The sequence below is a fragment of the Schistocerca serialis genome, chromosome 9 (genome assembly GCF_023864345.2).
Source record: "Schistocerca serialis cubense isolate TAMUIC-IGC-003099 chromosome 9, iqSchSeri2.2, whole genome shotgun sequence".
Classification (NCBI taxonomy): Eukaryota; Metazoa; Arthropoda; class Insecta; order Orthoptera; family Acrididae; genus Schistocerca; species Schistocerca serialis.
In genome coordinates this window covers 233,160,976-233,185,836 of record NC_064646.1, presented here as the reverse complement: position 1 = coordinate 233,185,836, position 24,861 = coordinate 233,160,976, and the positions used below count along the sequence as shown (strand labels likewise).

At 43.7% G+C, this 24,861-nt stretch overlaps 1 protein-coding gene across 1 annotated transcript in view; it reads left to right on the top strand.

Annotated features, from left to right (window-relative positions):
• Positions 1-24,861, top strand: part of LOC126419510 (potassium channel subfamily K member 18-like) — a 120,213-nt gene that overhangs the window by 31,314 nt on the left and 64,038 nt on the right. The gene's annotated exons all lie outside the window — the stretch shown is intronic.

The following is a 24,861-nucleotide window of genomic DNA, read 5'->3' as shown; positions in this document are numbered from 1 at the left end:
GTATTTACTTTTAAAAGCTATTGCTATTTGAAATAACTCTGTATAGTCATTCCACAAATACTAGTAACTTTGTTTCACTCTGACTGAATTTTACGTAAGCAAACTTTTACTACAACACTTTGCAATAGTTAAGAAAACTTTTACGACAAGAATAATTTGACTTTATTTCTCTGTAATGTACTAAGGCATGGACGTGTTATTACTCTAACTATATTTTTCATTATGCCTTTCAGTGACACAACTAAGACAACTTTTCACACAAAAATAATTTAAATTCTGCCTCTTTATATTAACTTAGCACTTCATAAGTGTGTAAAATAGGATATTCGGATTAATAAACCATCAGGAAGGAACCCTATAAAGGTGTATAATTAGAATGAAATAACAGGGTGAACTAGTTTCTTTAAAGTTCAGGAATGATTATTCACAAATAAAACGCAGCTTAAATTAATGGTTCACGCTGTACAATAGTAAAATACCAAACAAATCTGTAGGCTTGAGTGTGGCGAACAATTACGGTAGCTACACTACCCACTGTACGACCTGCAAGTATGTTGCTGTATAGGCTCGGTTTCTCTTCTTGGCTTCGTTCAGTTTTACGCAGCCGGCCGCGGTGGTCTCGCGGTTCTAGGCGCGCAGTCCGGAACCGTGCGAATGCTACGGTCGCAGGTTCGAATCCTGCCTCGGGCATGGATGTGTGTGATGTCCTTAGGTTAGTTAGGTTTAAGTAGTTCTGAGTTCTAGGGGACTGATGACCACAGCAGTTGAGTCCCATAGCGCTCAGAGCCATTTGAACCATCAGTTATACACACAGTAGCCCAACAACTCTCAGCCATGCCGTAGACCGTCTGCAGTCAACATCCGAGGAATTTTTGTGCAAATTTGGGGCATAGCTTCTCCTGTTCCACAAGGCTGTTGCCTCAATCACTGCTGCTCACAAACTGTGTAACTTACTTCCCGCACTAGCTCTAGGTATCGCACAAATTCGCCCTTGCCACCTTTTCCACTTCCCAGAGCCACTTTCGTTTTAAACGAAAGCGCACTGGCATCTACGTAACACTAATTTCTTACATTGTTTCTGAGCGTGACCATTTTAACAAGTGTCAAATTTACAACAACATGAACAGTTTATACTCACAAATATATTTAAATATAAAATTCATCGCAAAATTATTTAACGTAATAGACAATTTACATAGTATTATACATAATTATTCACATACAATACAAATAACTTCAGCCTTTACTATAACACACTTTGCTTTACATACATAGAAAATATAGTACCAATATGCGTAAATTTTAAAGCAAAAATTTAGATGAACCATAACGAAACAGTGTTATAACCCCATGCGCATGATACAAAGAAAAGTAAAAAAAAAAGAAACAAAGAAAAATTAAAATGGAAACATCACTGTAATCGATCAGTGAATTTAAGTCCTTATATTTTAATTTTAAGATTACAGAAATTATATATGTAGCAAACTGAAGTGATTTTAAGTTACTGATACGTTCATGAACATGCTGTGTACACAATTCTGAAAATTAGAGCATGTACTGACTGAAAGTAAGTGAATGTCAGTCCAATGTCATATTCACTCTTTCGACCTCTGACTAAACATCTACTTCCACCAGTTACTACTCAGCGTACTTTCAGATTGAACGATTAATACATACCGATATACAAATAATACTCAGTGATAAAAATTACTGGTCACCGAAATGAAACACAGCATTAAACAATGGTGACTATAGTTTCAGGCCAAAGCTGTCTGCGAGAAGAATCTACAAATTAGCAGCTATAATTCCAGCAACCTGTACTGATTCAGTACTACGAGACGCGAAGCTCAGATATGGGCCCACTGATCTGAGATTTAAAATACGAACTACAAAGACGAAAGCTAGCCCACTTTATTTAACTATAAGTAACCAGAAAAAAGAATTTAGAATCGCATTTCATTCAGTTTATAACACATCAATAATTTGGGAGCCATGTCGGTTTCATGAAAAAATTACAGCATAATATTTGAAATTCTTCTACAATCGTTTGAAATACATGTTTTGTGATACTTGCATGGAAAACATGTGTCTTGCGCGCATGGAAGAAATTCGGATGGCTTACCTTCCGGCTGCTGTTGTTTTTCCACGCTCTTGCTGTATTTCACGGATTTCTCCAGATTTTCCTGACTGGAGACGGACACGTTCATGTTGGTCGTCAGTCAACTCGACACAATCTGTTGCGCAGCAACGGCATGGATCGCTGCAGGGGCGCCTGTATTGTTGAGAGCTGCGTCATTTTACTCGAAGAATATATGCGGCAACTCATGACAGCAAAGTTTAGTAAATTATCCATCGATGATAGCAGGAGCGTAACTATGCTGGAACGAGGGGGCGATGCGCGCGAGGGTAAGTTGGTTCTGGAAAGAAAGAAAAGAGAAAAAAATTGAATGGGAAGAATAAGTGGAAAAATTAGTAAAAGAGAAGTATTTCGCTATGTTTAAATAATGAAAGATTATTTCGGATATCATTCTGATGTAAGGAATGTGAATCATTTACCTCCTTTGTCCAGGTCCCAGATTATTATGTAATGGGGTATGAGTGTCGATTAACTGAAAATATCGAACAAAAGAGACCAGGTATCAGATAATCTTTCGGACAAAGCTATGGAGGAGAATCTGTGATATGTGGCGTACACAAAGATAAGCAAAAAACAGTCAAGTAACAATATAAATTTAGTCGTTATAGGCGCTGTAGAATCTAAGGGGCTAAGCATGTAACAACTTAGAACATCTACAACAACTTTGGTCATAGCATGCTACGATGTTTAGATTTATAAAACATTTCTGTAAGTTTTTTTCAAGGTAACGTTAAAGGAACCGAATATAACACGTTGGACTGGCAGATAAGACACAATCTGGCCAATTAATGAGAGATTAGTTCACGTTCTTAGGGCTGTGACAGGCATTGTCCTTCAGTATAAGAAATACGAAGACGTGCTGAAAAGTAGTGCCTCCGGATTTTTTATCTGAGAACTCTTGAAGCTTTTTAAGTAAAATAAACATTATTAACATTCTAAATCTCTATTATTCATATTTATATATTTGAAGCCCTTTGCCGCTCGAGGTTTCCCAACTGTAGCGTGTAACACGGCGGTGTGTAATTATCTATGACAGTGTGAGATATATAGCGTGCTGTAATCGATTATCGAATTCGCATAGTTTGGCCGCACATGGAGCACCCTTTCCCTCAGTATAACAGTGCCAGGCCCCAAACGAGCACTGCGACATCTGCAAATTTCGACGCCCTTGGTTCAGTGTCATCGACTATCCTTCATACAGTCCCGACTTGCCCCATCTGATCATCTGTTTCAAAAACTTAAAGAACGCCACCTACGATTTCATTTCGATAGTGATGGAACGATTCAAATAGAGTGAGGTTGTTACTCCGTCAACAAATTCAAATATTCCACTGTGTCGGCATTGGAAGGAACATGTTCTTCAACAGGATTACTATGCTCAGAAATAAATATGTAGACACGAAGAGTGAAGATGTAGAATGTCGATAACGTTTGTTTTGTTTAGAAAAGGTTTAAGAATTTTCACAAATAAGATTCGGAAACATTACTTTTCTGTACATCTCCGTACAAAAAACGAATCGTAGCAATAGATCATAAAAAGAAAGAATTAATACTATAGCTAAGGCCTTGCAGTCTTAGTGTGTGAATGTTGCAGCTGCAGATGATTTTGTACGAACAGTGCTGCCAGAAATTAATGTGGAAGATTAGGGTTTAACGTCACATCGGCGGCGAGGTCACTGAGACAGAGCGCAGTGTCTGGTAGAGGAAATCACGGAAAACCTCAGTGGTGGTGGATCGACAGAAATGTGGTTCGCCGTCGTCCCCCTCCCCCTCCCCATGACTGCGCGGCCACTCCGCGCGGTTTTTACAGATTGACAGTGCGGTCAGACAACCTGATGAATTTTGCTTGACGAAACACTGAGAATTTGTAGAAGATGGACCGTTGGGCGTAAATTGTTCAAAAACGAATTAAATCAACAGAAAAGCACTTTGAAGAGTTTTTCGTGGACAAGAGGCCGATAGGGCTAGTAAGTGGACTTCAAGAAACATTTTTTTTTACTACATTTATTCGCAACTACATAACTGGTTGTCAGGAATGATTTATATTATATATGCAATCGTAGCAATGCAGTCTGTTTTCATATCTACCACTTGTGTCGAAGATCTTAAAAATGAAGCACTCAAGTTTGTAAACGACATTTTATCATCACATTTCTCCTCTGTTTCTAACATAGACGCTCGTGTGGGGGACCCCAGTCCGATTCCCCGTACTGGCACGAAATTTTCGTTGGTGGGAGAACTGGACCAGAGTGCCCTCAGCCTGGTGATGCCAGTTGAGAAGCTGCCTAACTGAGAGGTAGCGGCACCAACGTCGAAACGTCAACAACTGCCGGAAGAGCGGTTTGTTGACATCATGCCCCTCCATACCGCATCCGATGATGAATGACTGATGTTGGCACGCCGGACGGTCGATTATCGAGTGGTGTTCAGGACCTGATCCGCGGGTTTCCTTTCCTTTGTGGCATAACTAATGTTCATAAGAACTTTATTTTAAACACAAATATAAAAAAAAGTCTGGTTTGGAGCTTTTAGCAGAGTCGATGTCAAGTTTCCCACACAAATGCCCAACCGTCCAGATTATCTAACAAAAAGTACGGCTGTTACAGATGCACAGTGGTAGTGTTCTTCATTGCACAATGGCGCAGAGACAACAAAATGTGGTTTAAATGGCTCTGAGCCCAATGGGACTCAACATCTAAGGTCATCAGCACCAAGCACTAAGAACTATTAAAACCTAACTAACCTAAGTACATCACACACATCCATGCCCGAGGCAGGATTCTAACCTGCGACCGTAGCGGTCGCGCGGTTCCAGACTGTAGCGCCTAGAGCCGCTCGGCCATTCCGGCCGGCGCAGAGACAACATTTGGATGACTGGACACGGGAAACAATCATGGTCCCTGAAGTTTGTTGTTGCTTGCAGCATTGTTTCACGTGTATGGGTTGCATTCAAAACTACAGACATCGCTGCCTAGAGGAGAAGAGTTAAACGACACGGTCAGCTATAGCAGCAGATGATAGCTACCCTGAGAAGCAGGAAAGAAGAGACCCACATTAAAAAGTGGGTGCAATTCTAATCCCATTTAACAGGACTGCAAGTCATACAGTCTCACTCTCGGCAGGGGCGCTGCAGCTACTAAGAGGTGGTGTCTTTGTGCGAAGATTAGTGTGCTGTGTTGTGTTGCGCCCACATGACGGCAGCACCGTCTGCAATGATGCCAATATCGCATGAACTGGACTGACGAGGAGTGATGTCGCGTAGTTTGTAACCTCCCCCTCACTTATCGACCTTAATGACAGTGAAAAATTAAACCGCGTGCACCTAATGGAAATTTGGTTAATGCAATCGTCACCGAAGTTAATCTGTCGATAAAGAGGGAGGAAAGGGTTATATCTAAATGAAAGGAAAAATGAAATGGTGGAAATTAATTTTGAAAAAGGGCGAAGTTAATGAAGAAAGTATATGTGCGGTCGTTACGTTAACAATCAACTGGCGTTAATTACGTATTTGAGGTCTGGGAAAAATTACGGTCGACAGTCCTATGGACAACTACTATAATAACTGAAAAAGAAAGGTTAATGCACATATAATCAGCACTAAAAGCGTGGCTACCCAAGGTTGACACGTGTTGTGTGAAAACTGAATGTTTCTCAGAAGTAATAAATTTCGCTACACTCTGAGTTAATTTAGCAAAAGAATTAATAAAACCGGAAAACTGAAATTTAATTTAGTGACTGAAATTAATAGTGGACTTTGCTTCTGAAGCACTACGAAATAAAATAAAATAAGGTTAGTGTTGGGCTACCTGAACAATCATCTCTAAAGCTACTTGAATCTACGCAATTTAGATATAAGAGATTGGACTTTGAACTTGAATTAAATTATTTTGAATAATTAACAATAGTAAAATTTAGTACATTCAAAGCTGAGCTGCAGTCACAGGTAAGCTTAAATATGGTACTAAACTCGCACTCTTAATTTGTGCTTGTGTAATCTAAATATTGTAGCCAGCTATGAATACTTTAACTGAACTTTGAAATTAAAGCAGTGAAATGGAATGATATTACTTTAATGCTGGCGTTTGAATTTCAACGACACTTGGGTTCATTTCGGAAAAGAAAGGAACCCTGCTTGGTAATGCAATTGGAACAATGAGCAACAAAGGTTCATGCTAAGTTGCTTAGTGATGCAAATGGAACAGTTTGAAAAGCTGAGGTTTCCCATTCAATTCTAAAACTTTACGTGCTTTCAGTCTTCCTTGTTGGTTGATTGAAGGTTTGAAGTCGTCGATCGAGGAGGTGGCGACAGTCACTCATTGTCGGCCGTCGCTGTTGCAGAAGCTGGATGTTGGCGCGCCTTCTTCTCGGCACGGTCACCAGACGAAACGGGCTCTTGATGTGTGCCAACTAATGTTTCCCGTCCGCGAAACCGTGCCAGAAACTATCATAGCGAGTCAAGCGCAATTATATGCTGCCAAACCCCGAAAGCGCGGCAACTCGCGGGAGCGTCACTCAACACACCTGCTCCACCGCCCTACTCCAGCCAGACTCTTTGCCCGCGCTCCATGCGGCAGAGTTAACACTACCCAAGATCCTAAACACTTTGGTTCTCCACACGACCTATCGATGTAATCGTTCGATAGCATAGTTTTCCCTAGGCAAGACCCAGCTTAAATATACAAATAATATTAACAAAACAAACCAATTATACGTAGACATAAACGCATATATATATATATATATATATATATATATATATATATATATATATAAAAAGACACAGAAATGTCATATCTTCAGGTAAAAAAAAATAAGGAAAAAATTTATGGTACAATAGATGGAAATAGGAGGATATGCATTTCCGGCGTTACAACTTTTCTCAAATGAGAGCAGATTCTGTCTGAGTAGAGGTTCCACGGTGGTGGACACACTTATTGCACTCAGGAACATTGTGAAACATCATAGTTTTGGTAGTCTTGGTGTTATGGCGTGTGAAGGCATAAGCTTGCATTGACGTACTGACCACCAAATCTTTGAACACGGTGCACTCACCTGTCAACATTGTTATGACTCTGTACTTCTATCTCATGTGCGCCCTTTTCAGGTTTGCATTCGACCCTGTCTTCTTTTTTATGGATGACAGTGTGCGACCACATCGAACAGAGCGGGCGGAGGAGCTCTGGGAGCGTGATGATATTCGGTGGAAGGACTGACTCTCCTGTTATCCCTACATAAATCCCACGGAGCACCTGTGGGAGGACTTGGGCAGACGAACTGCAGCACCACCGTATGCACCACCGTCCATCCATCAGTTCTCAACAGCGCTGCGGCAGGTTGGAACGCGCTACCCCAAAATCTCGTTAGCAACCTTTTGGGCAGCATGGCAGTACGTTGCAGAGCAGGCATTGCCGTCCGTTGTTTCTCATGCCCTCTATTAAGAACTACTGGCCACATTTTGTTATGTCCAGTGCACTATCATGTAACTGTTGTCTTTGGTTAAAAGCCAGTGATCTCGTAGAGGATAGTATAAGAAGCGTACAGTTTTGCGGACATTAAGAAAACCGTCTTTGGACTGTTTTAAAGAGTCGTCGTGTAGGATTCTTTCTAAGTGTTTGCCGAGAAGCTCTCGAAGTTTGTGTCCCTGGCAGTAGCAGTATCAGCGCCGTCGCGTTCTCTGTGAAGTGTCATTCGGAATGACGTTCAAAAGCGGTGTCATTATGATGTATTTATTTACTGACAACCGAACTGATAATATAGTGACACTTAATAACGATTAAATGAAAACTAAAAATTTCATGAGAGCATGTTCTTACGATGCAACTAGATCGGAAGGCACCCTGTGAGCGAGTAGCGACTATGGCGCGCAGCCTGTCTCGTACTTACACTCGTGATATTTCGTAGCCATTCGTACATTTTCGTTAGCATAACATTTTTCGTTTATTTATGAAGTTCATCGTTTCCTGGCGTTTTAATAATGTTTTACTAACAGATATTTATTAGGTTAAAATTACTCGTTTCACGCCAGAATAACTCTGCTTTCGCTACGCTCGAGAGGCGTTTGAATAGTCCGTGCAAAACTAAAAACTACTTACATGTTTGTGGTAAACCTTTTTTATTTTTCGACAGTCTCGGCTTTTAGACTTATACACTTCGTCCAACGCTGTTGTAACTTTTTGATCTCTTCCGAAATAAGGAATTGTCCAAGTCTGCAAAGTAGTTTGAATAATATCTTTGTCCCGGTAGCCATTTCTTCAAATTGGGTGACAAATAGCAGCCCGAGGGAGTCACGTTTGGAGAATAGGGGGGATGTGAAACGAGTTAAGATCCTATTTTCATTAATTTTGTGACCACAACTGCTGAGCTGCGTGCTGGTGCACTGTCGTGACGGAAAAGGACTTTTTGCGGTCCAATCGCCAATGTTTTTTTTAAATCTTTTTTTTTTTTTTTTTTTTTTTTGCAGTTCGGTTTGCAAAGGGTCCAATAAAGATGAATAATATGACCTGTAATAGTTTTACCCTTTTCGATGAGCATTATCCCTTGCGAATCCCAAAAGACAGTCGCCATAGCCTTTCCGGCCAAAGGAATGGTCTTCGCATTTTTAGGTGCAGATTCTGCCTTGATATCCCATTGTTTAGATTGTTCTTTGGTATAATAATGTATACATGTTTCATCCACAGTGACGAAACGATGCTTAAAGTCCTGCGAATTCTTCATGAACAGCTGCGAACCATCTTTGCAACACTTCACACCATTCCGTTCTTGGTCAAGTGTGAGCAATCGTGGAACCCACGTTGCGGATAGCTTTCTCATGTCCAAATGTTTATGCAAAATATTATGTACCTGTTTATTCGATATGCCCACATCACTATCAAATCTCTCGCACCTTATCTCTTCTGTCATCCATCACCATATCTTGGATTTCATCAATGATATCTGCAGTCGTAACCTCCACAGGGCGCCCATAACGTTCAGCATCACTTCTGCCCATATGACCACTCCGAAAATTTTGAAACCACTTATAAACTGTTCTAATCGAAGATGCAGAGTCACCGTAATGTTTATCCAGCTTGTCTTTATCTCCTGAGGCGTTTTGCCTTTCATAAAGTAATGTTTAATCACCACACGCTTTTCTTTTTCGTCCATTTTTTGACAGTCACTCGACTTCCTTGATTCACACGAATGCCAAACACAAAGAAATAGACCAATATGGCTGAAACTTGGTGTGCATTCTTTCCAAAGATGCTAATAACTAAACATGACCTCGATACGGGCCGGTGGTGCCATCTCTCGGACTTTGCACGGACTTTTCAACCACCCCTCGTACCTCGCTGCTGACGTAACTGGCGCTTTCATGTATAAATACAGTGCCTCACACCACAGTTCAATGGCAAAGTCATATGGCACACCTGCTCATTCAGTCCGTGTGGGAACTGAGATATTACTTCCTACTGTGTGCTACATGATATTTGCACACACGATACAAAACGGTAAAACTGGAGAATATGGAACTAAAACATAGCTTGAACTGAAGAGGTGCCTCGCAGCTACTTTAGCAGGCCTTTCAATGTATTGTCCTGTTTTCATCGACCTACACTCCTGGAAATTGAAATAAGAACACCGTGAATTCATTGCCCCAGGAAGGGGAAACTTTATTGACACATTCCTGGGGTCAGATACATCACATGATCACACTGACAGAACCACAGGCACATAGACACAGGCAACAGAGCATGCACAATGTCGGCACTAGTACAGTGTATATCCACCTTTCGCAGCAATGCAGGCTGCTATTCTCCCATGGAGACGATCGTAGAGATGCTGCGTGTAGTCCTGTGGAACGGCTTGCCATGCCATTTCCACCTGGCGCCTCAGTTGGACCAGCGTTCGTGCTGGACGTGCAGACCGCGTGAGACGACGCTTCATCCAGTCCCAAACATGCTCAATGGGGGACAGATCCGGAGATCTTGCTGGCCAGGGTAGTTGACTTACACCTTCTAGAGCACGTTGGGTGGCACGGGATACATGCGGACGTGCATTGTCCTGTTGGAACAGCAAGTTCCCTTGCCGGTCTAGGAATGGTAGAACGATGGGTTCGACCATCATTGGCACCAAGGCAGAAGCGACTCGCAATGCTGAAGACGACACGTCTCCATTCGTCCCCCCATTCACGCCTGTCGCGACACCACTGGAGGCGGGCTGCACGATGTTGGGGCGTGAGCGGAAAACGGCCTAACGGTGTGCGGGACCGTAGCCCAGCTTCATGGAGACGGTTGCGAATGGTCCTCGCCGATACCCCAGGAGCAACAGTGTCCCTAATTTGCTGGGAAGTGGCGGTGCGGTCCCCTACGGCACTGCGTAGGATCCTACGGTCTTGGCGTGCATCCGTGCGTCGCTGCGGTCCGGTCCCAGGTCGACGGGCACGTGCACCTTCCGCCGACCACTGGCGACAACATCGATGTACTGTGGAGACCTCACGCCCCACGTGTTGAGCAATTCGGCGGTACGTCCACCCGGCCTCCCGCATGCCCACTATACGCCCTCGCTCAAAGTCCGTCAACTGCACATACGGTTCACGTCCACGCTGTCGCGGCATGCTACCAGTGTTAAAGACTGCGATGGAGCTCCGTATGCCACGGCAAACTGGCTGACACTGACGGCGGCGGTGCACAAATGCTGCGCAGCTAGCGCCATTCGACGGTCAACACCGCGGTTCCTGGTGTGTCCGCTGTGCCGTGCGTGTGATCATTGCTTGTACAGCCCTCTCGCAGTGTCCGGAGCAAGTATGGTGGCTCTGACACACCGGTGTCAATGTGTTCTTTTTTCCATTTCCAGGAGTGTATGTTGCTAGGCAATGACACATCATGCTAAAGTAATTTCCACACATCTATTTTAACGCAGAAACAAAAATGCTCAGATCCCTACGTAACTGTCCTGCAGAGAACGAGCTGCTGAAATTAGGCTCGCGCAATAGGAAGGAAGACTTCAGTTTAACTTCTCGTGGGCATCTTTGTCCTCACAGACGGATCACTGATTAAGGAAGTATGGGGGGAAGAAATCTACCGTGGTCCTCTAAGGAACCATCCCAGCATTCGGCTGAATCGATTTAGGGCAGTTAGGGAAAATCTAAATCAGGATGGCCGGTGCAACATTGTAACTGATTCCCTCCAGAATGCGAATAGAGTGCCCTAACCACTCCGACACGTCGCCCGGTGGAGGCTCGCTAGCACGTGCTGAGGCACACAATCTTAACTCGCTCCATTCGCGAACGGGGCGGGAATAGAATTTAACGTACGATTCAGTAAAAAGTACCACCTGCCACGCAGTTTACAGTGGATAGCAGATCAAAGATCAGGCTGTATGAGCGTAAATTTATGCATATAAAAAAGACAGAGAAATACTGATTTTTCTAAAGTAACTGACCACTTTGTACATACAAGAACGACGAAATATTGATTTCAGTAAATTAGTTAGGCTGGTGTACACGTTCATGGAGTTTTTTTTATAATTTTAACAAACATAGCAGCTACGCATAACAGGGACTTCAGTCATCAATAATATATTCTCCTTCACTATTTACCGCAGTAATTTCTAGATTCGGTAGCTGTAGAAATCAAGTAGTTTTGAGGAGGAGAACTCGTCGAGCCACGTTCGGACCGCATTTTCATCCGGAAAGGAAGTTCCTTGAAAGCTGTTCGATACAGAGCCAAAATGGAGAAAATCTGAGGGCCCAGGATCAGGTGAAAAAGGTGCGTGTGGAATGACTTGCCAGCACAGCTGCTATATCGTGTTTCTTCTCAGTCTAGCGGAATGCAGGCGAGCGGTATCGTGGAGTAGAATCACTTCACGCAGTCTTCCTGGTCGTTGTTCTTGATTTGGGTCTGCAAGACGTCTCAGCTTTTGACAATAAACGTCAGCAGTTACTTACACCTCAGTGAAGCAACTAGCAGTACACCACACCTTCTCTGTCCCACCAGGTGCATAACTTTACGTTTTGTGAATGCGCGCAGGTCTTTGTAAGGGGAGTTGCGGCTTTGTTTGGGCTCGACCATTCCTTTCCTTTCCTTATCTTAGCATATAAAACAATTTCTTGTCACCAGTGACGACACAGGATACGAATGGTCGGTGTTGTTCACGAGCCAATTAGTGACAAGAAAGCAGAGATGTATATATGTCTACCTGATGATTTTTGTGATTTTGGGTTAGAGCATGCACCCGATTTAAGAACCTTCCCCCATTGTAGGCAAATGCTACTCGATGGTCGAATGATCACAGTTTATCACATTTGCCAGTTTGCAAGCACAGTGACGTGGATCGTTGGAGTTCAATGCATTTAAACAATCTCCAACTAACCCCGAAAATCTTCCTGAATGAAAGGCACTTATGTCAAAGCGATCCTCCTTAAAACGAGGAAATCGTTTTCTTGCCGTGCTGTGCCCAATGGCATTTTCGGCATACAAGGCACAAATGTTTCCGGCTGCCTCCGCTGCCGTGTCACCCTTCCATTGAACTCAGCGGGAGAATATGACGGAAATTTTCTGATTTCTCCTCTTATCAATCCGTTTTCTAGCGTCCACACCTCCACTCACTATCTCAAAAAGACAATATATCAATATGTTAACTGAAACAGCAATACTACAAATGTATAGCAACCGGAATGCGAAAATGAAAAACAAAAATGCTACGAACTTATGCACTATTAGTTTTATGGGCATAAAGCCCTGATTCAGGGCAAGTCTCTTCCCTAAGAGTTTCGTTTCACAATGGTAGAGACTACATCGAAGGCTATAAAGATTTCGACAGTAGTTTTAAACTTAAACAAGCTCAGCAAATCGATGTATTATTTTAAGCTCGCATTTCTCGCGCCGTTTTGTATTATTAAACTTACATAGTCGGGAATAGTTAGTGCTGTTAGGACTGAAGTGAGACAAGTTGCTAGCCTCTGTGTTACATACGCAGAGGTGACAAAAGACATGGGATAGCTACAGGCCCGTTTACAGATGTCTTTAGTATCACGAACACAAGGTATAAAAGGGCAGTGTGTTGCCGGAGCTGTCATTTGTACACAGGTGATTCTAGTGAGAAGAATTCCGACGTGATTATGCTCGCACGACAGCAATTAACAGACTTTGAATGCGGGATGGTTGCTGAAACAAGACGCATGCGAATTCCATTTCGGAAAACATTAGGGAATTCAATATTCAGAGAACCACAGTGTCAGGAGTGTGACGAAAATACCGAATTTTGGGCATTGCCTCTCACCGTGGACAACGCAGTGGCCGACGGCCTTCAGTTAATAGCGGCGTTTTCGTAGTTGTAAGTGCTAACAGACAAGTAACAATGCGTGAAATAATCGCAGAGATCAATGAGGGACGTACGGCGAACGTTCCCGTTAGGACAGTGCGGCGAAATTTGGCGTCAGTGCCAGAAGACGACCGACGCGATTGTCTTGGCTAAGAGCACGACATCGACTGCATCGCCTGTCCTGGGGCCCTATTCTGTATAGTTCATACCGATCAGTGCAGTAGGTTAGCCTCGGTAGTGACGTCATATTCTGTACTTTGTCCGAAGTTACTATTCTGAGACCTGTTACCAGCTGGTCCTCCTGCCGATTTTTCGACAACTATACCAAGAGGTTATGGATTTCGGTATGGCCCTCTTGGTCGGTTCGGTGTGATTTGTTTGCACGTAGCATCTGTTAGTTCAAACATATTGAACGGTTTTAGCGTCGGATTTGGTGATTGTGTTACTGAAGAATCACCAAGATGTGTCCAGGTGGAATGTTAGTTCACAATAGACAATTTTCCTTTATAAAAAAAAACAGTCTGGGTCAATATTCTCAGAAAATACCTGTTATTTTTACGTAATTTTTTAAAATATCATTAAATTTCGAAAGGTCGCCTCTGCTTACGTGTATCACGTTAGTGTCAGCTGAAATTACTACTGACTACGTGTACTTTTTTCCGCAGATGGTTTACTTATTAGTTATCGAACGCGTTTAAGACTTGTAAGTAACAATGCAAACGAATTTTGTGAAGCCTGATAGAGGTAACCTCCCAAAATTTGATGGATTTACGGCTTACTCCCGCACCATTCGGTAACGAAGTTAATTAAAGTGTTGCAAGCTAGAGGGTTGTGGTAGTACAGTCAATAATGCAACGAGTTGCCATCTCAAAGGATGTGCGTCTGCATGCCGCTGAGTAGCAAAGTATTTCTTTTTCCTCTTTGTGTTTGTAACACATTCTGAGACTTCATTAATCGTCAAAGTTAAGCATTTGTCTGACATATTCGTTGTTATTTACACGCAAGAGCACGCTTTCTCAGTAATTAGCATCTTCGATTTCGTGACTTCCATTTGATTAAGAAATGAAAGTTGAAATTGCAGTGTGTGAAACAGCTGACAGTGACATATTTTTTTTGTAAGAAATAATTTATCATTTTTTTATGAATACTTAGCGATTTCCGACTGTGGTCAGAAAGGAATCTAAGAGCACATCTTAAATTACTGCGATAAAACTAGCAGAAATTGTCTTTACCTTGTCACAGGAATTTACTCTCGATCGGGCCCTTCAACAACAGTATACATAGATGAAAGATTCCTGCCACAACATTTTTAGACTGTACCACAATATATATGAAACATTTTGATCCATCAGATGCATGTTATAAACTACGAGGGTAATCCCAAAAGTAAGGTCTCCTAATTTTTATAAGTACATAGACCTGCTTATTTCTACAATAGTTTACATCAGTTTACATCTGGAATATTTAGCTAATTCTCGACATAATCACCATTTCTGTCGGTGTATTTTTCTAGACGCTGTGGCAGTTTTTCTGTGCTCATGTCATACCAGTTCGCCGCTATGCTGTTCAGAAATTAATGAACCTCTTTTTTCACCTCGCCGTCGGAGCTGAATCGTTATCTGGCCAAACGCTCTTTTAACCTGTTCCCTAGGAACAGGTGATAGTCACTGGGCACCAAGTCAGGACTATATGGTAGGTGGGTGATTATGTTCCACTGAAACTGTTGCAGGAGAGCAACGGTTTGCCGAGGGAAGTGTGGACGAGCGTTGTCGTGGAGAAAGTGTACGCCCTTGCTGAACATTACCCTTCGCTTCTGAATTTCCCATTTGAGTTTTTTCAGAGTCTCACAGTACCGTTCAGCGTTAATTGTGGTCCCAGGGGGCATAAAGCACCCTTTCCGATCCCAAAAAACGGTTGTCATGACTTTACCGGTAGGCTGTGTTTGTTAGAATTACCGCGGCTTTGGCGAAGAAGGATGCGGCCACTGGCGTGATTGTTGCTTGGTCTCAAGTGTAAAGTGGTATGCCCAGATTTCATCACCCGTGACAATCTAGTCCAGAAACTTGTACTGTTCGGCTGCAAGGCGGTGAAGAAATGCGCGGGAAGCATCAACTCGCTGCTGCATGTGATTCTCAGTCAGCATGCGTGGCACCCATCTTGCGCACACCTTCCGATAGTTCAATGTTTCCGTTAAAACCTCAGGAACCAAAGTGGAGAGATCATCCAGGGAGATCCGCCGATCTTCACGCTTGCTTTGCTCAACCTTCAACACTGTCTCCTCAGAAATTGACGGTCTCCCGCTCCTTTGCTCGTCGTCAATTTCGGTCCGACCGGCTGCAAACTTTGTACACCACGTACGAACGTTTTTGACATCCATGCACGACTTACCATACACTTCCGTGAATTGGCGATGGATTTCAATCGGCGCAGTGCCCTTTGCCCTCAAAAACCGAGTAACTGCGCGCAATTCACACTTGGCGGTAACATCGGACGTGAGCTCCATTCTCAACGGCTGCCAAGCCAAGACTGAGTGCCTCAGCGGGGCGTGCGCATGTTTACGCACAGCGCGTCAAGCACTCTTCGTAACAGTGTGACCAAATGCCACACAAACAGCGTTCTGTACTTATAAAATAAATAGGAAACCTTACTTTTGGGATTACCCTCGTACAACGAATTTACATAGCTGCACTCGCCACACGCTCTGGGAGAAGACTTTTTTTTTTTTTTTAATTTTTGTTTTTATGAACCAAATAGGGAAGTAGGATATTTAATCATTTGGATCTCTAGGAGCGAGGTACAACCACATTCTGTGCATGTTCTTATTCTTTTGCACTCTCTTATACAATTTTTAGGACTTGTGGAAGTGTGTCCCATCTATGCAACTAACTGAAGGCAGTTTGTTTATTGCCATACATGTTTCGCTTCTTTAATTTGTGAAGCATCTTCACGAATAAAAGAAGCGAAACTCGTATAACAAACTGCCTTCAATTAGTTGCATAGACCGAACGTACCTCCATGAATTTTGAAGCAACTGAGGAACGACGGAAAACAGAAAAAATGACGAATTTTTCAGTGTTACTATAGATGTAGAAAGTGGTATTACATTCCAGTCCTAACTCATATTCTGAAACGTAAATTCCAAAACAAGACGTCGATGTAAATGAGAATAAAATGACATAATGTGACATTAATGAGTGTTTCCAGAACACAGTCAATATTTTATCGTTATCATGCATTCACAGAAGCATGTGATCGAGAAATTTGAACAGTATTACAAATGGTTCAAATGGCTCTGAGCACTATGTGACTTAACTTCTGAGGTCATCAGTCGCCTAGAACTTAGAACTAATTAAACCTAACTAACCTAAGGGCATCACACACATCCATGCCCGAGGCAGAATTCGAACCTTCGACCGTAGCGGTTGCTCGGTTCCAGACTGTAGCGCCTAGAACCGCACGGCCACTCCGGCCGGCGAATAGTATTACCCACTCTGACCACACTTTTAGGTACTGTGAAGAGTAGTGTGCCTGTGTCGTCTGCTAGCCGCTTCGGGTTCGTGCCACTGTGGCAATGCAGTGCGCATGCGCGAATCTGAGGCAGATTGCTTTTGATTGGTTGGAGCGGGAACTGGCAACAGCTTTTCGGTTCGCTAGTACCATTTGGCATCACCTCCGAAATGAATTCAGAATAATGTTGGGGCTATCCTTCGAAAACAAGACCATTCGGTGCGCTCACGTACCGAACCGATCGGCCAAATGACGGAAAGATACAGAATAGGGCTCTGGGCTTGTGGCTATTTCATTTAGGCCGTAGATGGTTGGAAAACCGTGGCCTAGTGAGCTGGGTCCAGATTTCCACGGCTAAGAGGTGATGGTAAAGTTCGAGTGTGGTGCAAATCCCACGAAGCCATGGACCAAAGTTGGCAACAAGCCTCTGTGCAAGTTTGGGTGATTTCACAACAGTGTGAGCTGTGTTTACGTGGAATGGACTGCGCCCCTGGTCCAAGTGAATCGATCATTGACTGGAAACAGTTAAGTTCAGCAACTCGGAGATCATTTGCATCCATTCATGGACTTAAAGCTCCCAAACCACAATGGAATTTTTATAGATGACAACGAGCTGTCTCACTGGGCCACAGTTGTACGCAATGGCTTTGAAGAAAATTCTGGTCAGTTCGAGCGAATGATAGCCGCATTTTGTATCTCCTGTTATCACTGTTATTATTATTATTATTATTTCTGTATTCATTGTTAAGCGACTCTCGAGGCTGTGCACAGAGTGACACTGCTTAAAAGTGGATGACTGGTAACGAGTGATTTGCAGTGATGATGCAAGTTATATTCTGTGTAAATCTAGTGTTTGGCCTGCACATCATTACCTGTCATCACTTGTAGTGCCAGCTGTGAAGTATGGGGTAGGTAGTGCTGCGCTATCGGGGAGTTTTCGTGGTTACATCCTGGTGCTCTGTGATTAAGAAAATGTTAAGAGCGGAATGTTATAAACAATTTTAGAGCTTTTTGTACTGCGTACAGTAGAGGAACATTCGGCGGCGATGATTATACCAGCGTAAGAATGCATCCTCTCATAAAACAAGATTTCTGAGGCAGTGCTTTGTGGAAAATAAAATTCCTGAAATGAAGTGGCCTGTGCAAGGTCCCGAGTGGAACACCTTTCGGATGTGTTAGAATGTCAACTTTGCTCCAGATCCCATCGTGCAACATCACTACCTTGTTTTGTTTCGTCTCTTGAGGAAGAATGGGCTACCACATTGAGACACCTCATTGAAAATGTCTCCAGCGGGGATCAAGGGGTCAGTAAAGGTGGAGATTGGACACACCTCGTGTTAATATCCACTAATACCTGTCCAGATACTTTTGGTGAGTTGGTGTGTGTGTAATACCCTGTCGGATACAAGGCTGGTTCAAATGGCTCTGAGCACTATGGGACTCAATTTCTGAGGTCATTAGTCCCCTAGAACTTAGAACTTGTTAAACCTAACTAACCTATGGACATCACATACATCCATGCCCGAGGCAGGATTCGAACCTGCGACCGTAGCGGTCTCGCGGTTCCAGACTGCAGCGCCTAGAACCGCACGGCCACTTAGGCCGGCCGGATATAAGGAAGGGCCTGTAGAATATATTAAGAACAGGTTTAATAAGTATTAAAAATAGTGCTCAGTCATTATACTAAGGTTACAGTATATCGGAACTTCGTAAACGCCAGCGAATGCAATATTTCCAGATCGGTTCACGTACGAAGATGGCTAGAAGCAGTTGCCATCGGAAACTCAAGGCAAAAAATCTCCACCCTTTCAGAGAGAGGAAATGGAAAAGTTATACGCGTAAAAACGATTGTTACAGGCATAGGGAGAACAGAGTGACAGTTCCAGCATGAGTATCGTATGCACGGCTAGACACGTACATCAGCATAATTGTTTATTTACGACCAAGCGTTGCACAGACAGGACTGAGACGGCAACACAGGTTTGGAACTAAGAAATTCATGTGCGGTTGTCGATAGCCGTGGGCGGTGGCGGTTGGTGCTAGTTTTGGGGCTGAATTAAGCATGGGGTCGAGCCATAAACTGGGGGCCGTTACGTATGCATCAGCCTCTGCCTGACGTGACTCCTTAAGTACACAATACTGGCGCGTAAACTTCTGCAAGCATAGGAATGCGAAATGTTGCCCGGGGACGTGCGTGGTGACGGAACAGTGTTTTGTGCAGCTACGTTCTGCTTATCAGCATCCACCGTCGGCAATGACCAGAAACCCGTGAGCGGGTTGATCACTGAAATGTATTTTGAGGAGCAATAGCATTCTTGCAAAAAAGCAGTTATGTGAAGACACTCTTATGGTACATGCTTCAATGTCTTTCTAGTCCCTTTACCAGTTAGTGGCTGCTTTGAGAGACTGAATAACGTTGGTACGGTTGTTACAGTTGAGAATGTTATCGAACCAGTCTCTAACCCCTGATCATGTACTGTACAACGCTGAGACTGAAATCGTGCATCATGTGAAATGTTACGTTTAGAACCAGTAGCACAAGACTTAGAAGGTGATTTACCTTTCTTAAATTTAGCTCAAGCACTGAAGGAGAAATAACTGAGATTAGCGTCCATTTATGGAGCGTTTGTGTGATACGTTCCACAGATGAGCGGTTTAGTCGTCGTATCACTCTGAGATAGGGAACTCTGGTTCGAAAAGATCTGATTCAGAAGTTATAAGCAAAATGAGAAAATACCTAATCTGCCTTTTGTCTGCAGTCAATTAAAAGGTCTAAGTGGAAACAATTATGAAATAATTCGTTTCCTGTACGACTTACGCAAGGTACTACAGTTGTTTGAAGTGGAATTCCGCAACTTCTACACGAGCGGGACAATGTTATCCAACGAATTCAACCCATCAAATACGATACCTAAGGTAGCGAGAGATTTAACATGAAGTCCCGCTTCGGCTTCGGAAGCTTTCTCGTACACAATACTTTTGAAACATAGCTAAGCTTGTATATCCGTGACGTTTGAATCTTGTCCACAGAACGTACGAACAGCTAACCAAAGAAAGGGAACAAATCCACTTTTACAAGTTTTATAGGAGTGAAAATAGTTTGCTTTACACAAAACCTCTAAAGCAAAATTAATCATTTTTTTTCTAAAAATACGTGGTTGTACGGTGCTTTAGATTATGTAATTTCTATCCAATTTCGTATTATTGGTAGGTCAAAAACCTCTTTTTTCAACTAGACATTTTCCGCTTTTGCTGTACACTGTGGAGAATATAAATTAAAAGTCTTTTATACTAACCTAAGGACAACCATCACACGCATCCATGCTCGAGGCAGGATTCGAACCTGCGACAGTAGCAGCAGCGCAGTTCCGGACTGAAGCGCCTAGAACCGCTTGGCCACAGCGGCCGGCGCGGCGCCCCCGTTGCGTCCAGTGTGGGGTGTTCACGGCGAGCGATGGGTCACACCCGGCAGATAAAAATTTATTTTACGTATTTTTATATTATTATTTCACATAATTTTCTGAAAGCAAATACATTTTAAGCACCATTACACCAGAATAAGGTTATGGACATAAACATTCTCTTCAGTTTCATCCCACTCCCTATTTCTCTCTCTGTCTCTCTCTGTCCCTGTTTGTCCGTCTATCTGTCTCTGTCTCTCTCTATTCCTTTATTTCTCTCCTTGTGGTCGGATATGTCAATATTTCATTCCAAAATTTCATCTTTTGCTCAGGAAGGAAAGCTAAACGTTTTTTAATATCATCCACCTCTAACATGTTTATGGATGGTTTGGATTTGCAGGAAAGCTCCTTGGGTAGTTGCACTATAAGCTGACAGACCGTTGATGTTTATCTTACATTGAGCTCCCTGTGGTGTATTTTTGCTTAAACTAAATTCATGATACTTTAATAGAGCAACAAGCCACCTTTGCTGCTATGCAACACCTTTTCCGTAAAATCATTAGTAAGGCGGCTTTTTTGTCGGATTTTAGCAAACATATAGTGTAATCTATGTTCATGAGAACAACATTAAATCTGTCTTTCTGCTTCGAAGAATCGAATTTGAAGTCCACCACCACATAAACAATGTAATATCGTTCCTTTTTTCCGACTTTGCACCAGAGATACCAAAATCTCTACCATCGGGCACGAAGTAAGCAGTCAAACAAAGCTCTTGCCAGAGGCGCTTTACTGATTGTGGAACAAGCTGCAGTAAATGAAGCGGCTGCCGAACTGAGCTTCTTTGTTACAATATCACGAATTCTGAAAATTTTGGACTTGTTTCCTTCCTGCAGTTAGTTATTCATATACTTCGGTGGCTTCATACAGGTTAAAAGAGGCCGTGTTTTAGCCAAGCGAAAAATCATTGAAACAGTCTACCATAAACTGCGAACAGGGCTGCAGCCTAAAATCATCTTGGCTGTCAATTCTTACTAGTGGGTGGCCCAAAATGCTGCCGGTTGTGACCAATCGCTCGCCGTGAATACCCCACACTGGAGGCAACTGGGGGCGCCAGGCCGGCCGCTGTGGCCAAGCGGTTCTAGGCTCTTCAGTCCGGAACTGCGCTGCTGCTACTGTCGCAGGTTCGAATCCTGCTTCGGGCATGGATGTGTGTGATGGATGTCCTTAGGTCTAGGGGACTGATGACCTCAGATGTTTAGTCCCATAGTGCTTAGAGCCATTTTGGGGGAGCCCGCAGATCTCAGGTGGCATTAGTCATCACGTAAGCAGCAAGGATTCGCCGATGGGAACAAATGTCAAATATTCAAAGCAAAACGTCTGCATCCTTTTGCACTGATCCTGTCAACCATCCAGGTCATACTTTGCGAGGACGACCAGGCGTTTTCAGAAAATATATATGAAACATCATACACAACCACAAAATCCATCCACATCGCAGCGTGCAATAGCAGCCGAAATGTCGGTAATTTGTCACATACACAGTCCAAAATAAACCTGAAGCACCCAGAAGGGAAGCAGAAAACGAAACTTCACGGGATGAGACAGGGTATGATTTTATAAAATCGAGTCGAATTTGCAAAGAAATTGGCCATATGAGCCCACTTATAAGACTGGCGTCGTACTCTCTCTGAACTCGACGCAAGTACTGATTCTGTTGGGTAGGAGTTTAAGAAGTCAGTATGTCCCCTCTTGAGACATGCCGATGAACAAATTTTGTAACTGGTACTTCATAATCTGGATACTGACACTGGGATAGAGCTGCCGTCCGAGCTGGTCGCACAAACGTTCTGTCGGGGACAAATCTGGGCGTCTGGCTGCCCACAGACCTTCCTCAGCATCACGTAAACAGATCTTAGAGACAAGTGCCACATGTGAGAGCGCGCTCTAAAATAATGGTTCAAATGGCTCTGAGCACTATGGGACTTAACTTCTGAAGTCATCAGTCCCCTAGAACTTAGAACTACTTAGACCTAACTAACCTAAGGACATCACACACATCCATTCCCGAGGCTGGATTCGAACCTGCGGCCGTAGCGGTCGCGCGGTTCCAGACGGTAGCGCCTACAGCCACGCGCCCACTCCAGCCGGCAGCGCGCTGTAAAGTTGAAAAATGGCGCCATGATACCGTCGCATGAGAGATAACATATGAAGACGCAGGATGTGCGCGACGTACCACAGTACCGTCAGGTTCCATCAGGCACGACCGACCGTGAACTACAGTCATCATATTCCATGGCACCCACACAACATGATGCCAGGAGGAACCACACTCCGCTTTTCCCAAACACTGGGACAATGGCATCTCTCAGGAGGCCGCCGTTGTACTCGCGAACGATGGTCAGGCACGGTAGCGCAGAATGGCGATACATTGCTAAACACAATGCGGCGCTATTCGGCAGCAGTCCATGCTTCTCGGTGACGGCACCTATCCAAACTCAGCAGTTTGTGTTGTGGCCGGTAATTCTGTAGTCTGGCTTGCTGCTATCCAAAAAATCGTGTGGGATAACACATAATGTTTCAGTAAGTCCTTTACCTGTTGTAGGATAACAGGCCCAGATGTTACGCGGTTACGATGCGCTCGTTGCACAATACGGCTGTTCTTCGTTGCGGTGGTCAGATGTGGTCGACCGGAACTTTGTATGCTTGCCCGGCGTTCCCATACCTTCGGTCACATACGGCCATTGTCACATCTGAATGCCCAACAGATGTGGATATTGCACCAATTGTTGAGCCGGTCAAATGAGACACAAAATGAAGCTCGTTTCAGACACTGTCACGTGTTGATAGCGCTGTCTTAGACGAATATAAAGGCATCTCCACGTCCTTAACAATGATCACTCAACATCTGTTGCTGTTTACACCGCTTATACAGTCCACTAGGGCTGATAACAACATAAATACCCTCCGTTGGCTACTGCATCCTTCACAGAAAGTCTTGTCTGTAATCATTGGAAAGGCTATCAGCAACAAAGGTTTCACAGCCTTTAGTGAAACATGTTCCTATTGCTTCATTCAAAAAATACAGCCAACTGATAGTGCATACATTTGGTTGTTTTACGACATGGCTCCATATCGGTTTAGGCACTTGTTGCTTCTTGGGATGAATCTGAGTATATTCTCATGTCAAAAATCCTGTTCTTGCATGTTCACCCACCAAGTCGCGAAGTGTTTCATCTCCTCGTCTCTAATGAATCGTCGGCCTGGAGTTAATATCTCTTGGAGTGGGATCCAGGTAGTGGGGAAGGTTTCGATTATATTCAGGCAAAACTGCTCCAACAGTTTCGCTATCCTCTTGGCTGAGTCGCGCGTTGCAGTAAAGGAAGATGACGGCCTCCGTGAGGAGTCGTGTCCGTATCCATCTGATCGCTTCGCGCAAGTCATGTCAAGATCTCCCAGTAACGGTCAGCGGTCATTGTTTTCCATCTTGCCAAACACTCCACGAGTATAACAACCGCTCTCTCCCAAACATGGTGATAATCTCCTTCCCAGCTGATGGCATCACATTAAACATCTTCGTCTTTGGAAAGTATGCGTCTGTCTGCTCCGTTGAAGGCCGCTTACAGCTGAGGGTGTGATGCTGAAACCACATTACATCACCCATAACAATGCGGCAGACAATGTTCTCTTCTATGGATAACGGTTGAAAAAGTTGCAGACTTGCCGCATGCTCTTCTTCTTGTGTTGTTTGGACGGATTTCGTGGAACCCACCGGAACAAACTTTACGATACTGCAGAATATTGTGAACAGTATTTCGCAAGCTTCCGAACATTTGCCGTCATTTGCCGTAACGTGATCCTCCTTTTGTCCTGGATCAGCTCCTCCACGCCAACTATGTTCAGATCTTTCGATGCCGTGATGGGTCGGCCACTGGGATACTCACCTGTGACGTCCGCTATACCAGCCGCAAACCTTCGACGTCATACTGCAGCATGCTGACGAGACCTTACCACCTCTCCGTATACTTCTACCTGTTGCCAGTGTATTTCAACCGGGCCACAAAAATCGTATTAGTGAACGGAATTCTTCCCGAGAACAATTTTCCAACCGTGTCGCCATCTATATTTACCTCCAACTGGCGCTATAGGTGGTGTGTTGCTGAAACACTGCACAGTTATCGACCTCATGTATCACAATTAGCACACCCTACGAATATCTCCATAAGAGACGAAACTTCATATATATTGGCCTTGTAACCTTAGTTTTCGATCACCCCTCGTTCACGGCTGTGTTGTGTACATGCTGCACTGACACCCGACCATGCCTTCTGGGTGTGTCACTTTCGGTGTCATGTAGTGAATGACGCGACATAACACTCAGAAAATTTTTATTGAAAAAGTGATAGACTGAAACTTCCTGGCAGTTTATAACTGTGTGCCGGACCGAGACTCGAACTCGGGACCTTTGCCTTTCGCGAGCAAGTGCTCTAGCAACTGAGCTACCCAAACACGGCTCAC